Raw genomic sequence first — 17,340 nt, 5'->3', positions numbered from 1 at the left:
AGAATTGTAGAAAAAATGTTGCAACTCCCAAGATTACCAAATTTACTTTGTCAACCTGGGCCTTCGTACAAACTTGGAGGTGACAATGTTATATACACAACATATGCATCATTCTACTCACGTCACTTCTCAACTAGGTCACTTGACCATTAGGGTTCTAGACCATTCCTCTATTGAAATAAAGGGAGTCCAACTACTGAAAGTAGAATGTAAAGGCTAGTTCTAGTGTAGAAAAAGTAAATGGTTGTCAATTTAGGAAATGAAAGCCGCCAACTTGTAATTACTATGAAATGACATAAATCATCTAGCTATGAAATGACACAAATCACTTGCAGAAAGGAAACTATTCTAATATTTCACTTGATCATATAGATACCAGGGTTTCTTGAAAATAGAAGGTTATTCTATCATTTCAGAATTCAAACATGCATGGATTACCTATCTCATTCACACTTGTAGTATATATAAAATGTCTATTTGCTAAATGCATAAATATAAAATCTAATGCTATTTGATCTTGTAGGAAGAAAAGGAGTGGCAGGACTAGTCTAGGTGGCACTTCTAGTCATCGATTCCAAGCTAAGGGGTGAACCCACTCCTACACTAGGTTATGATATCATTTCATGTCAAAATAGGGTCAAAACAAGCTGTTGCAGGTTTACTATGGATGTTGTTACAAGATGTCCTAAATTGGTATAGGATACCCTTAACTACTACAAGAAGTTGGTTGAGACGTTATCGAGTAAAATAATGGTGAGATGAAGTGTTGGAAGGGTGAATGACAATGGTAAAAGTGTGGGGAAGGTGACCATCACCCTTGGCCAAGCCCAACATTCTAAGAAGGCTAGATTTGAATAAGACAACTTGCTCACGATGACTAAAAGATATAGGTTCAGAATATGGACTGACATGCATCAACAAAAGGTGGAGAAGCCCTAGATGGAATTGGGTATAGGGTTCCCTTCTTGTCGATCAAAAACCCTACAGTTACACCTGTTTCTCTTTTCATTTGCAAATCATTACATGTTAATGTGGAAAATATGAGTTGAATTTGTAAAATATGATCTAACTATCACTAACAACTAGATCTATGAAATGGAATACCTCCTAAGCTACAAAAAGCTTAAGAAGTAGAATAAAAACTATAGATATTCCCAAGAAGTCATAAACAACTATCTAACTAAGACTAGAACTTAATTTATGCAATGAACAAAAGACAAACTTTGTTTTTGGGCTATGAGAGTGGGGTCCTCTAATCATGATCCCATGAGGGAGTTGAGATAGGGGTCACTGTGACAATATTTTTTATGTATTTTCCTTCACTAGAATGCAACACTAATATACTCTTTAAGCTAATGGAAGCATGGATAAGCAATAACTTAATCAACTTTCTAAGCTAAAAATAAACATAAATAAACTCCAGAAGCTAATCAACATTCTAGGCTAAGAATACATATACAAGAGAGGAATGTTTGCTGCTAGGTTGAGCCCTAACCCAAGAGCTTCAACCCTCTGAGTAAAATCAGTGGTGGATAAAAAAAAATATCATTATCAATCAAAAAGTGTCAAATACATCATAATAATAACAGTAAAATGTGCTTAACCTTAATGGCCTCTTGTCTACAATAAAATTTCGAATCCTAATGAGTCCCTTAGCTTGCTTATTTATACAAAATTGAAGCTAACAAAAACTCCCTTTAAAGTAGTGATACTTGGCTTCCTAACTCGATAATAACTCTTCCTTGATTGGCACTGGCTTGGCTGCTAATGAACTGAACTTGCTTAGCTTCTAGTGACACCGAGCTAATGAGATAGAGTGGGGAAACATTTGACTGATTTGAGTTGTTAAGGAGGGAGACCACTGCCTAGAATCTCTCTTTCTTGCCTAATCCAAGTACCTTCACTCAAGTCAACTCAAAACTCCTCCAATTCCTCCATTTAACACACATTAGGCCACATGACATAGTTACTCATATTTACTCTTCTCCCTAAACATAATATAATAAAATCTATAAATAAATGCAAGAAAAGACAATTTAATAAGTTGTAGAGTGTCATTGTGACCCATATAGTTTACCTATTTATGAGTATTCTAAAATGAACAAAGAATCTACATAAATTTGATTTCTCACTTGAGGAAAAGCAAAGTAAAATCAAAAGATAGATTTCTTTTACTCCCAAGGTGGATCTCTTTGAAAGTATTAGTTGCAACAAGAAAGTAGAAGGAAAGAAGATATGGAAGAATAAAGAGGAAATAAAGGAGATGTGTAATTTAACTCTTTGTAGCCAAGATGAAGAGATCCATTAGAGGAAATTTCAGCCAAAAATTGGCCTCCTAAGGAAAAATGCTAAAATAATAGTTAAAATAATAAAATAAGAATTATGAATTTTTGAGGGAAAAGAAGAAAACTACTTTATTTAATTATATTTTTGGCTTATCTCCTGTTCGGTTTACTCACATTTCAAGTGTAGACACTTGTTGGATGCATAATTGAATTCCACACCCAACGAATACCCTTTATGCATAGTTTTGAAAAGACACACAGTGATAAAAACTGAAGATACATTAAAATACTTTTTTGAACACACTTTTTAAATGTATCTTCAATTTTTATCATTGTGGATATCCTCAAAAGTACGCATAATGGTAACTCATTGGATGTGGAATTTAATTCTACATCCAACAAGTGTCTACATTTGAAATTTGAGTAAACCTATAAGGAGATAAGACAAACTAAAAAAAGTAGTTTTTCTTCTTTTCCCTCCAAAATATTTACATGTACCTCTTTTTAAATTTAAAGGATTTTGATTGGTTTTCATATTATGACATGGGAATGATGTGAAAATTTCATGGGTACTTTGAGGCTAAACTTTTCTCTAATGAAGTGGCATAAGGTATGAAGATGCTCAAGTCACATGGAAAAATATTGTTCAAGTAACTTTCTTAGGCCCTTAAGGTAATACAAATAAGAGAAATAATTTACTCAAATTATTTTGAACAAAAAAATAGAAGGAGATGCCCCTTCCATGATTCAACATACTAAGGTATTGCAGAAAAAGGAAGGAAATATACTAAGGGGGAGTACATCCTAAGTCTCTCTTCATTGAAAAGAAGAGAAAGGATTTAAGTGATGCCAAAGATGTCAGATGTAAGTACTAAAAATGTAACACCCCTAGTTACACCCTCGAATAATCAAGCAATGATATTTGTATAAGGGAAGAATTCTTATGTAACATATTGAGCACTTTGGATGTTGGCATGCCCATATCATGGGAGCATCCAGAGGTTTAATAGCTTAAAAACTCTGTAGGACTTAGGCGTTGGTTACCAAAAAGGTTGGGATGGTTCTTAGGAGTCCTATTTCTGATGTTTAAGGTATGTATGGTGTGTTTATGTGTGTTCCACTTCCTTAACATGACTTAGGAGGTCAAATCATACCATAATGGCTTCTTGTCGCATGTTTACCTCAGTTGGACGGTCACTTGGGTAGATGTGGGAGGAGGGTGTTAAATCAAGTTGAATATATCATCATCAAAGGAGGATATTCACTTGACAAATAAGTATCTTTATATCTATGTTTGAATCTATGAAAATTACTTCATTATGCAAGGGAAGCAACAAATTGGTTGGGTCATCAAATTTTGTTGCATGGAAGTAGATGATAGATTTAATCCTCATAGAAAATGAAGTCATTAGGCATGTTAACTTTTAAGGGTTCAATATCCAAACCATCACAAGAGGAAGCTCAAGCATTTTCGAATTATATGGAAATGGAAATAAGGGCTCAAAGAATACTTATTGAATCAATCAAGGATCCCTCATCTCATATGTGGAAAAGTTGGAGAAATCAAATGAAATCTATGATAAGCTAGTAGAATTGTTCTTCGTAAGCACTGATGGAGAAGTCATATATTTGACAACTGAGCTATACAAGATGAAGGTATAAAAGGGAAAATGGATAGCCTCATATCTTACGAGGGTATCACAAATAAGATACCAAAGACAAGAGTTGAGGAAATAATGTCTAACAAAGAGATGACCATCGTTGTGCTCAATGCACTACCTAATGAATGGGGTAAATTTGTATCAATTATTTATGGAAATAAGGAAGCTCCATTCAGTGAAATTTGGTCATTATGAAAGTTTTAAGAAACTAGGTTGAAGGAAAAGAGCGATATTGGATCAAACTAACAAGTTCTAGCATATGCTGGAATGGCAAAGAGAAAAGGAAATTTTGGAAAGTTTGGTCCTCAGAAAAATAAGAAGATCAATATGTCAAAGAATAAATGTTATGAATGTCAGGAATATGGGCCTTTCAAGAGAGATTGTCCTAAAATAAAGAAGGAAAATAAGAAAATGAAATAAAAAAATAAAGCCCATATCACCGAAGAAGTGGAAGAACTTGAAAAGAAGAAATCAAAGAAGTAGGAAGTGAAATATCTCTACTGTGAATGAGATCATTTCCTTCACTTATTTATTTTCAGTTTTGTAAAACATAGCTAATATGGTAGGAATAATTGTAAAGAATGCGATGGGAACAAAAAAAAAAGTATCTTATGACATCATTATACAAGCTTGAAAGGATAGTTGAAGTAGAAGTCTACATGGTTGTAGCAGTCATCATGATAGAAATGAAGTAACTCATGGTATCATCATTGAAATCATGATAAATATATGGTTGGAAGAAATTCATGTAGCATGATAAAAGATAGATAGGTTATCATACATTATCATCACTAGGAAGGAACATCTATAGGATGAAGATAAATAAGATACCCCATTCAAATCTGCATTAGAAGGTTCACCTCTACATCGAAGAAGCAAGTGTCTCGTTGATAGTCCACATTCCACCTTGTGTGGGATCCATTTTTTATAAGGATTATGGTATGATGAGAAAGGAGTGAAGCGTGTTAGGATGGTTGAAGTACCTTCATATGAAGTTGTCGAAGGAAGTCTGGAAGACCAAAAGAGGAAAATAGATAAGTATATATTTGATAAATTAAGTCATGTCATCATATAGTTGTGATAGCATGGTTGGATGCTCTATCTCATAAGCATGATCGAAGCGGAAGGATCTCTTCCTTTAAACTGATGCAAGAATGCATATACCTTGAACTAGTTCACATATTAATAAGACAAAATCAACATAATATGACCTCATATGGAATTTGAGATGGTTAACAATGAAGAAGTAACTACGTATAGAAGTTCCTAGGGAGAAATATGTGAATAAAGGAAGAGAAGTTTGTAATAGATGCAACTATAGTCACGTAAGATAAGATAAGTGATCAACATTACCTATGACTCTCCATAGAGAAGATATGGATACTTTTATAAAGTCTATAAAGAAAGAAGACCCTTGACATTGAAAGTCTTGGATATATAGTTATGAATGTGCATGATGTTGATATTGCAAGAATAAAATGTCATGATGAAATTCCATCATTAAAGGTAACTTTTATTTGATGTTCATTTTGATTTTTGAAAACATCTGGTTGAGTTGAAACAGGGCTACCGAGAGAGACTTGTAGATGTCACCTACAACTAGTACACATGGGAATGGATGGAAGATGTTGAAAGAAACATGACTTGGAAAAGGTAGCTATATGAAGAAAATCCAGATGTGGATTGGAAGATCACTTTCTTATGAAAAGAAGGATGACATAAATGTTTGTTCAATCCTATGGTTTGTTGAAGGAAAGTGATGCATGTTTGATTCGCTACGAATAAGAAATAGAATATGAAGCCTCCATAATAAAGAAGATGAAGTTCATGAAATAAAATGAGGAGCCATAAAAGCAGCTAATATTCCCATGATCTCAACCAAAAAGCAGATAGTTGCTATTGGAAACAAGTCCCTAGTTAAGAGGGAGCTTGGGAAATTCCCTGGTTAAGAGGGAACTTGAGTATATTACTTTTATATGAATGAATTGATCCTCCCTAGTTAAGAGGGAGTGACACATATCACTATCCACTTCATGTTTCATGCATTAGATAAGGACTAAGAGCTGTAAGTCTTAGTGAAGGCCATGAGGAGATATAAACACATCATTGTTGTCTTCATGTTGTGAAGAAAGAATGGAGGATTGGGTAACGATCTAAGGTTGATTCTGATACTCTTTGAAGATGTGGTAGGGAATCTAATAGGTAAGATTAGTCACAGCAGAAATTCCTTGAGGATGTGTTATTCCAATATAGGAATTGTCCTAAAAGGACATACCCTATTAACACCTGGGTGTGGTATGTTCCTTAAGAGACAATGATAATGGTATCTATCAATCATTGGTCTTGCTAACAATGTGCTATGATATTGTGGAGAGATAAAGTCGTTAGTCAAGACCTTACTATGTGTCAATGTTGGTTGATATGATGAGATGATCTGGTATAAGTGTATATGATGGCTTAAGTGATTTCTTATCAATCCAACTCTTCTTATGAGAATTCTTCAATATGAGAATGTCTAAGTACCTTGTATGGATTGTGAATACCCCCCTAGTTAAGAGGGAGGGTTGAAATATATAACAAGGTTCGGTCTTCATAATGACATATGTAATCATGATTTTATGTGTTTTATATAAAGAGAAGAGTAAAATTATTATTTTTATTATTAAGACATGGGGTTCATGCTCAAGGTTATTTAATTTATAGGGAAAGAACCCATTAAGTGCTTTTAGGGCTTCTCATTCAGTCTACAAGTTATAAGAGTCATTTTCATGTATTGAAGACCCTTTTGGGCATGTTACATATAGTAAAGAACATGTATTTCAGTAAAAATGAGTGTCAAAGACTCTCCAAGACCTTGTCAAACAAAAAGCAACAATATCCTTCCAAAAAATTTAACCATTTATCTATGATGTATGCATCTATCTGGCCTTTAAACATGGGAATGCCAAAGTTGAATTGTACCTTAAAAGGAGTGGCACCTCCAAAGTGGCCATTGGATGAGATGCATCACTTGTGGGTAGTCGTCGAAGGATTTGGGAAAAGTTATCCATCATCGCATTCCTCTATCGCTTGGGCACTTCCACGAGAAATATTTTGAAAGGATCTCCTGATTCATCATTTTTATTTTCTTTTTCCATGGGAGGCCGTCGGGGTTCACAAGGTTGGTCTTAGAAAGTTTCAACCAGTTTGAGCCTTAACACTTTATACCTTGACTTCATTGGGCATATGAAAAGAAAAATAGACAAACATCATACTACTCTGATACCACTAATCCAGACTTATGCACGAATGCAAAAAAATATAGTTATAAACATAAACACAGAGATGTTGTATAAATAAATATTCATTTCATTCATATCAAAGAAATGAAAGGTTCTTACAAGAAGAATGGACTTAAACCAACACAGTTAATGATAGATTATCTCTGAGAATAGATGTGGTGGCTACATGCTTCTGAACTATGTTACAATGAGGCTCGATGGCCTTTTTATCTTTGAGAAACACTAAACATCGAAAAAACCTAACCCTAGGAGATGAAGTGCCAAAAGCTTATGGGCCCCGTTGGGGTTAGTTGGAATGTCAACTTCCTAGGGTCATAACTTTAGCATATGATCCTTGTTTGAATATCATAATACCTTGTTTCAAATACCTCCAAGAGGAGGCAAAAAAAAATAGCTAAGTTAGATTGGCACCTTTATGGTCTCTTCGTCTTCCTAAAAAAACGTCTTTAATGGCTCAAGAAGTTTAGGACCCAAAAAACTGCTGAAAACAATAAGTTAACTGCAATCAAAGAAATTGAAATGAAATGGTCAGGGTCCAAGTGGAATTGGTGGGTGGCCACCAATATCCACCAAGATCAATCGTACCACCTTAGGAATTAATGGTCCCCATTTCTTTGGGTGCTTCCATAAGATGGGGAAACTTCTGTTGAACTTGGTCCTTATTGAGCAATCTGCCTTGTTGAAGGAGTTGGTCGACATTCACAACTAGATATAGTTGGATCCTCTGCTGGCAATTTTTCTTGATATGTGTGTCCATGATCCTGTCAGTTGTGGCTTGCTCGATGTAGCACGGGTTGAGCTTTGTTGGTGTCCATTGCTCAACAATGCTAGATGTGTCCAACAATGGGGAAAAGTATGGTTGCAGTCAGTCCACATTGAATACTGGGTGCAAGCCAAAGAATGGTGGAGTGTTGATCTCAAAGGCATTGTCCACTACAACCATGGTGATGGTGTACAAACCATATCAGAGCAAGAAAATCTTGCAGTGGAGCCCAAGGAGGCACTCCTTCTGCAAATGTAACCAAACTTTGTCGCCCCCCTTGGAACTTGTGTGAAAATCCATGCTGATCATAACAATGCTTGTACTTAGCATTGAATTTGTCCAATATGTAATGGACCTACTAGCATATGTGATGCATGCGCTCAATGAAGTTGTTATCCTCGACAACTTCAGACTAGACATAAGCCAAATCTGCATGAGTATCTGCAAATGTTATGGCCACATCAATGGGACATAGTGCCTAGAATCCAAACCCCACTTGAAAGTGATTGTAGCCAGTTGAGTTATGGAGAGCTCTATTGTTATTGTGTTAGACATGGGGGAGGATTTAATCCCATGTGCATGGATTCCTCGAGTTGTACATGCGCAAAATGTTCATGATCATCCTGTTGATGACCTCTATATGCGAATTCGTTTGGTGGTGGAAGGTCATCGAATTAGTGAGATTGGTATCCAACATCCACCAAAGGCTTAACCAAAATGTACTAAGGAACCTTTGTCCTGATTTGAGATAATGCAATGTGGAATCTCAAAATGTACCAACACTCATTTACAAAAGAGCTTAAAAGTAGCTTTTGATGTGATACTCTTCTTGCAGGCTGCCAAAATGAACATCTTAGAGAATCTGTCAACGATCATGAATACACAACTATTTCCATGCTTAGTAGAAGGAAGGCCCGACATGTAATCTATGGAGATGGATTCCAAAGGCTAAATAGGAGTAGGCAAAGGAGTATATAGGACTTGCTTCTTGATTATCAATTTCGCAATGGCATAGGTAGCATAGGATCTTATGTACTTACCAACATCCTGTGAAAGTTTTGGCCAATAAAAATACTTCTACAACACTGCCACTATTTTCTATATAAAGAAATGTACAACAACCTTACTGAAGTTTGATCCTGGTGGCTCTAGACACACTCAAAGGACAAAGAAGGCTAATAATGGCTCAAAGTTCAAAGTGGTCAAATTTCTCTCGAACTAGGACAACATCATAGTGCTCGTTGCCCTAATTCCAATGGCATGAACGACACTCAAATCAAGTTTGTATGAGAGAGATATAGCTCTTTAAAGTTTTATAAGACAGGGAAAAAGTAGGGCCCACAACATGCCACATTGCATCCCAGTCACCAAGTGAGACTAGGGCTTACATGGCAGCCCATCATATATCGACATGTGGTGTTCTTTCATTGACTTCTTAAACCTACACCAAAAAGACAAAAAATAATAATTAAAAATAACCAAGTCATTTTAAATATATATATGGTTATTAAACAAATTAACTTTAATAATAAACATATAAAACAAAAGTCATATGGAAATATTAAAGACAAAAACAAAGTTATATTCAAAAACCCAACCCAAGGTATTGAAAATTTCGTTGGAAAAGCTTTATTAAGGCATATACATTATGGGTTGAAGCCATATTAAATGACATATGGTGAAAAGCATTTATTCCAACCCAACAAATATTGGGTTTATTATGGCTTTGTCAACAAGCAACCATACCAACCATTATAACTTGGCACCCAAAATGGTGAAGTCATAAATAAACGCCTTTACAATGAAGCCATTCCAAAAATATGTTAATGTGCTTAAGTTTATTGATTGCCTTCAAGATTTAACTAACCGCTAGTGGAATCCAGAACCATCGGGGTTTAAAAATACACTACGTGCCAAGTTTGGAAGCTGCAGGAATTTGATCCCAAGACCCCATGACTCTGTTTCCAATTTTTTACCAAACAGTCTTGTTGGTAAATCTGCCAATAGTATAATATTTAAACCTAACCTTTCAGTAGAGTGGAGGTAGAGCGAGTAGTGGAGGGCTGAACAAAGGCATGGCAGAACGAGGCAACAAATTTGTTTACAGTTGGAACCTTGAACATGCTGAAACCCAGAGTTGATATGGAACCATGATGGCACAATTTTTGAGATAGATTCTCAGATAATATTTGTAGAGAATATATCTTGATGCAGAGAAGAATCTAAAAGATTCCCTAGGAGGTAAAAATTCATTTTACCAAAATGTTATCAAGTTTACAATCATGTTCCTTAGATTTTCACAAGGAAAGCAATTGTGAAGTCAAATTCACCATATGAGCAACATAATTGTAGGTGCCCAACATAACGAAATCTTTGAAGGATCTTGAGGAATCTTTAGATTCCCTTAGAGGTTGAAATTCGTAAGAGTCAGAATACAACCAACTTTATTTTCAAAAGTCTCATAATTCCACAAGGATCATGATGGTGAGATCATATTTGTGATCTAAACATCACATCTCCATCCATCCAATGGAGAAGAATCTTTGGAGAATATAGGGGTATCTAAAAGATTCCTGAAAGCCCAAAATTTGACGGTGTTAGAATTTGACAAATGGATAGTCGATTTTATACTACTCAGTGCCAAAAATTCAATGGTGTAGTCAGTTTCAGCAGTAGATCCTTTCATTTTTCGGCCATATTCATAAGTGAAGGTACATGAAGCAGTCATGTTATGTTTCCTTTCATTATTTCTAAGATGATGTATTATTCTTGAGATCCCTGTTTGATACTATGTTGAGGGATTTTTATTGCCACATTATGGGAGATGTCATTAGATTTATATACTATGTATTGTTGTTGAGACCCCTATGTAAGTATGTTGAAGGGATACTCATTGCCACATTATGTGAGATCTTGTTAGTTTGTCATGTTGAAGGAAGCCCACTCTGAGTGAGAATTCCTGTAGGGAGAATGTTTCGTGGAGAGACAAGCCACTCTTGTTGAGGGCATATGACCTTGTTTTGACAAATAATAGTCCATGTACATCATCATCATTTACAACATTATATGAATCGGCCTCCACCATCTTGACACTAGGCCTAGAGACATAGCCCGCATTGGATGAACTTCGTTATCAAATGTATCATGTTCTTGATTTACTGATCGTTGTCATGTTTCCTCTTCTTTGAGCATGAACATGTGGTTCTTTTATTCTCTTTAAGATGCAATCCTAATAGCATTACAAAAGTAAAAGATCTTGGATAATTCTAGTAGCTGAAAGATCTCGGATCAATAGTGCACCTCTGAAATCATCTTGTCATGCTCGCTTGTAGGAGCACAAAGGTGTCCTAGCTGGCATAATAGTGTTCCCTGGAGGTGAAAATATGGAACTTTCTTACCTTCCAGGATCCTTTGGTATGCTTTTTCGAATTCTGGATCGTTGTTGTAAAGATGTGGCCACCCCGAAGTCGTGTGTCCACAAAAGTCAAACACAATGGTTAGCACCATAATTGGTGGTCGGTTGAGACAATTTGAAAAATTATTGGTGTTTCCCTTGTTTTAATTGATGGTCAAATGGACTTCTTGCAGATATGTGGACCTTTTTTTAAGGCGACTATTCTGCAACTTCCCTTGTGTCACTATCAAGTGCAATGGTTGGTGGTCTATGTGGATGATCGTTTCCTTCCATTGGCGGAAGGCCTACATAATATAATACATCTATTTACCATAAGTTGGATTCTTTTAGATTGTATCTGAAACTGTGTCACTATGATATGCCACCCAACGGCCCTGCTTGGTAAGAATTGTGCCAATAGCATAGTCAGGGGCATCTGTCTCAATTTTAAATGGTTGTTGTAGGTCTGGTAATGTGACTACTAGTTTATAGTAGAGGCGATGATTCAACTCGAAAAATTCCTTCTATTTGGATTCAAACAAAAATAACTTTTCTTTTGTTGCACCCTTGGTGACTGACTCAAAGGCCAAGTGATATGAGAGAATCCCAACACGAACCTGCAATAGAAATTGGCAAGACCAAGAAAGCTATGGAGCTTCGTTAGAATGGTTGGGGCTGGCTAATCCTGAGTGACTTGTATCTTTGTTGGATCCACATGCACACCCCACTCATTAATGATTTACCCATGTTATTGAACTTGGGTCATACCAAAAGTGAATTTCTCCAAATTGGCAAACAAATTGTGTTGTCATAGGGTACGGAGGACCTGTGGGATATGGTGTATGTGCCTTTCCAAACTCCCATTGAAGATCAGGATGTCATCCAGGTACACTACCATGAACGAGTTAGTGAAGGGCCACAAGATATCATCCATCAGTCACATGAAGGTTGTGAGGGAATTCGACAACCCTAAATGCATGACCAACCATTCAGAAAGGCCCTCCTTGGATTTGAAGGTAGTAGTCGACACATAAGATGGTTCAATTGGTACCTCGTGATAACCAGACTTCAAGTCAATATTGTTGAAATATTTGGCCCACTTGAGCTAGTCAAGAAGGTCATCAATATGTGGGATTGGATACCTATTCCAAACAGTGATATTATTTAGGGCCTGATAGTTAATATAGAGTCTATAGGTGTCGTCTTTATTCTATACCAACATAATTGAGCTCCCACAAGGTGATGAAGTTGGCCTTATGTGACCTTTCTAAAACAACTCCTTGATTCGCTTCTTAATTTCATCGTTCTCTATAACAGAGCGTCGATAGATCGGTCTGTTGGATAGTGGCACACCTAGGGTCAGATCGATGGAGTGCTTGATCTGACAGTGTAGGGGTACCCTTGTGGGTGAGGTGAAGATGTCCTTGTACTCTTCCATGACAATTCTCATATGTTGATGTCGTGTGGAGGAGCCCTATCTAGAGGTTGTGGGTATGACCAAAGTGTTCTTCTTTCCTTGAGGGAGAATCATAAGGAAGACAAATTTCTTAGTCTGTGAAATGATCTTACTGCATTTCTTCATAGAGATCAAAAAGATGGCGGTAGGTAATGCTACCTATGGTATCCTATATAAATTATTTCCCAAAGAAATAATAACAGTATGAGGCCTAGCCTCATATGTAGTATGACGCCTCCACAAGTATGGTTGGCCTATTAATACATCACAAACTTCAGGAGGAGAAGCATCGCATAGTACCTCATCTGTGAAGGGCTTGATGTTGTAGGGAAGGAAACACTTCTAGACGATGTGGATATCTCATCATCCACCCGATGTGTAAGACTGTTGAAAATTATTTTCTTTGGTTTCCGCTATTGAAAATGAATTGCAACAAAGAACCCTTCACCCATATCTATGAGTGGAAGAGTCATCCCCCCTCCTTTGGATCTTCAAGCTGAATCTTTTGGATCTTGGTGGTGCCAACAGTGGCACTGGGCTCCACATCAATAATCTTCTTCCCTTTGTCATTCCTCTTGTTGGTTTACGACTCAAAGTTAGAACATGGATCTAATTCGGAAGCCTTTAGCTTGACCACCAGTAATTTCTTATCTTGCCACTCACTTGTGTTGTGAGTGGGGCTCTTAAGGAACTCGCACCAGCTTGTGTCCTTCTTTGTCTTCATGGTGTTTTTCTTTTCTTGGAGGTTTGGTGGGTTTTCTTTGGTTGCCACGCTTTGGTTTTGTCTTTTTTTCTGTGTTTTGGGGGTGCCTTTCCATTTCTCTGGGTTCACAGATCCAAAGTCTTTGTTCTTCTATTAAAATTTCTTCTTGATTTTGACATTTTATCAATAGGCGGCACCAAGCATGGAGATGTCTAGGAACTCTATGTCTTCCTTGACATACTTATGTAGACAAACACAATAATTGAGTGCGAAATTCTTCTCAAAATCATTGAAACCATACTTCGTGCGAAGGGTATGGAAACTATTTGTGAACTTTGGCACATCTTGGTCCCTTCCCTGCCTCAACATGGTCCACTCTATATAGTTATCCTCATAACTCTAGAAAGGGTAATATTGTTCCTTGATGGCATCTCAAAAAGAATTCCAAGCAGGTGTGGCTGAAGACAGTAAGGGTTCCCTCTTGTACTTTAGTTCACAGTAGGTTTCTCAGTAGTCCTTGACATGGGGGTGGCTTTGAGGAGTGACAAAGTAATCTTTTCCTGATTGGAAAAGTAATGAACCGAAAAATATTATTCCAACATATTTAACCATCTATCTACGACATCTTCATCTATCTGTATTTTAAAAATGGGAATGTCAAAGCTGACTTGTACCCTTAAAGGAGTGGTGCCTCAAGAGTGGCTGCGAGATGAAGGTGCATCACCTGTGGGTAGTCAACAAAGGATCTTGGAAAAGTTATCCATCATCACATTCCTCTATCACTCGAGGGATTCCTCAAGCAAGATTTTGAAAGGATCTCCTGCTCTCTTATCTTTCATTTCATCCACCATGGGAGGGAATCGGGGTTTGCGATATTGGTCTTGCAAACGTTCAACTAGTTCGATCCCTAACTCATTATGCCATGAACTCATTGTGGACATGTAAACGAAAACCTCGAAAGAGAAAACTGCTCCTATACAAAGAGATGTAGTAAAAATAAATCTTCATTTCATTAATATCAAAGATCTGAAAGATGATTACAAGAAGAATGCAGTTGAACCACCATGGGTGATGGTAGATTATCTCTTAGAAGAGATGTGGTGACTACATGCCTCTGAACTATGTTACAATGAGGCTCGGTGGAATTTTTATCATTTTTAAACAATGATAAACACTAAACATCCATAAACCTAGCCCTAGGAGATGAAGCGCCAAAAGCTTGTGGGCCTCATTGGGGTTAGTTGGAACGTCAAATTCATGGGGTCGTAAATTTGGCATATGTTCTTTGTTTGACTATCTTCATACCTAATTTCAATATCTTCAAGAGGAAGCCAAAAAAAACCAAGATAACCAGTTTGGCACTTTTCCACTCTCTCTATTTTTCTGAAGAAAAAAAATCTCGTTTAGGCCCTAAAAATGGTTTTGGAAGTTTAGGACCCGAAAAACTACTAAAAATAGTAAGTTGTACTGCAATCAAGGAAACTTAAAATAAATGGTGGGGGTCCATGTGGAGTCAGACGGTGGCCACCAATATACACCTAGACCAATCCTCCCCCCTTAGGAAGAAATGGTCCCCATTACTCTGAGTGCCTCCATGAGATGGGGAAACTTTTGTTGAACTTTGTCCTTGGTGAGCCACTTGCCTTGGTGAAGGAGTTGGCCAGCTTTGACAACTCGATATGGCTGGATCCTCTACTGATGAGTGTTATTAATTTTTGGTTCCATGATCTTGTGGGTTGTGGCCTATTCGATAGATATTGGGTTGAGCTCTGTTGGTGTCAGTTGCTTAGCAATGTTGGAAGTGTCCAACAATGGGGGAAAGTATCGTTGCAACTGGTCCACATTGAATACTAGGTGTAGGCCAATGAACCATTGAATGCTGATCTCAAATGAATTCCCCACTACAACATTGGTTATGGTGTACGACCCATATCAGAGTGGGAAAATCTTGTAGTGGGGCCCAACCAGGTGCTCCTTTGGTAAATGTAAGCAAACTTTGTCACCCAATTGGAACTTGTGTGGCACTTGATACTAATCATGAAACTTCTTGTAGTTAGCATTGGCTTTGTCTAATATTTCATGGATATGCTAGCAAATGTGATGAATGTGCTCAATGAAGTTGTTAGCCTCACCAACCTTGGACTAGAAATGAGTCGAATTTGCATGAGTAGCTGCAAATGGTATGGCCACATCAATGGGGCATAACGGCTGAAATCCTAATCCCAATTGAAAGGGACTATGGCTAGTTGAGCTATGGAGAGGTTTTTTGTGGTTTTTTTAGACATAGGGGAGGATTTCATCCTATTTGCATGGATGTTTGGATTTGTATATGCACAAAATTTGCACGGTCATCTTGTTAACGACCTTTGTTTGGTCATTTGTTTGCGGATGGAAGGTCATGGACTTAGTGAGCTTGGTATCTAGCATGGACCAGAGGCTTGACCAAAATTTACTCAGGAACTTAATGTCCCAATCTGAGATAATGGACTTTGGAATCCCAAAAAGTACCCACACTCGTTAAAAGAAAAACTTAACAGTGGCTTATGTTGTGATACTCTTCTTTCAGGCTACCATAATGGCCATCTTAGAGAATCTGTCAACGACCACGAATACGTAGTCATTTCCATGCTTAGTAGAAGGAAAGCTCGACATTTAATCAATGTAGATGGATTCCCAAGGCTGACTAGGAGTAGGAAGAGGAGTATATAGGCCTTTCTTCTTGATTTTCAGTTTGGAATTGGCACAATCAGTGTAGAATCTGATGTACTTCCCAACATCCTATCAAAATTCCAGCCAATAAAAATACTTTTGCAGCACTGCCACTATTTTCTCTACTCTAAAATGTCAAGCGACCCAATTGTAGTGGACCTCCCAAATGATCTTGGAATGCACTCTTGAAGGAACATGAAGGTGTCCTAGGTGGCATAACAGTGTGTCATGGAGGTGAAAATATGGAAATTTCTTGCCTTCTAGGAGCATCTGGTATGTGTTGCCGAATTCTGGATCACTATTGTGAAGATGTAGCCACCCTGAAGTCTCGTGTCTATAAGAGTCGAGCATAGTGGTCATTTCCATAACTGATGGTCAGTTGAGACAATCTACAACAATATTGGTTTTTCCCTTCTTGTATTTGATGTTCAAATGGAACTATTTTAGATATGTGGACCATTTCAAATGGCTATCATTCTACAAATTTCCTTGTGTCTATATGAACTACAGGGGTCAGTGGTCTGTGTGGATGGCCATTTCCTTCCCCAGAATTTAATGCTTCCATTGTCAGCAGGCATAAACAATAAAATACATCTCGTTTTCATAAGTGGTATACTTTCAGACTATATCTGCAAGTGTCTCATTGTGATATGTCACCCGATGCCCTTGCTGGGTAAGAATTGCACCAATAGATTGGAGGCATCTGTCTCAATTTCAAATGGTTGTTGCAGGTTTGGTAATTTGAGTACTAGTGTATATTAGAGGTGATGATTCAACTCGAAAAATTCCTTCTATTGGGATTCAAACCAAAATGAATTTGCTTTAGTTGCACCCTTGTTGACTGACTCAAAAGCCAAGTGATATGATAGAATCCCAACACGAACCTGTGATAGAAATTGGAAAGACCCATAAAATTCTGGAGCTATGTTAGAATGGTTGGGTCTGACCAATCCCAAATGACTTGTATCTTGGCTATATCCACATGTACACCCGACTCATCAATGATGCACCCATGATATTGAACTTGGGACATAACAAAAGTGAATTTCTCCAAATTGGCACACAAGTTGTGCTCTCGTATGGTATGG

Source organism: Pinus tabuliformis, chromosome 6 (genome assembly GCF_031772625.1).
Source record: "Pinus tabuliformis cultivar Carrire ecotype Pingquan chromosome 6, CPIR1, whole genome shotgun sequence".
Lineage (NCBI taxonomy): Eukaryota > Viridiplantae > Streptophyta > Pinopsida > Pinales > Pinaceae > Pinus > Pinus tabuliformis.
The sequence above is the reverse complement of the archived record's forward strand: the minus strand, read 5'-3'. Positions refer to the sequence as shown.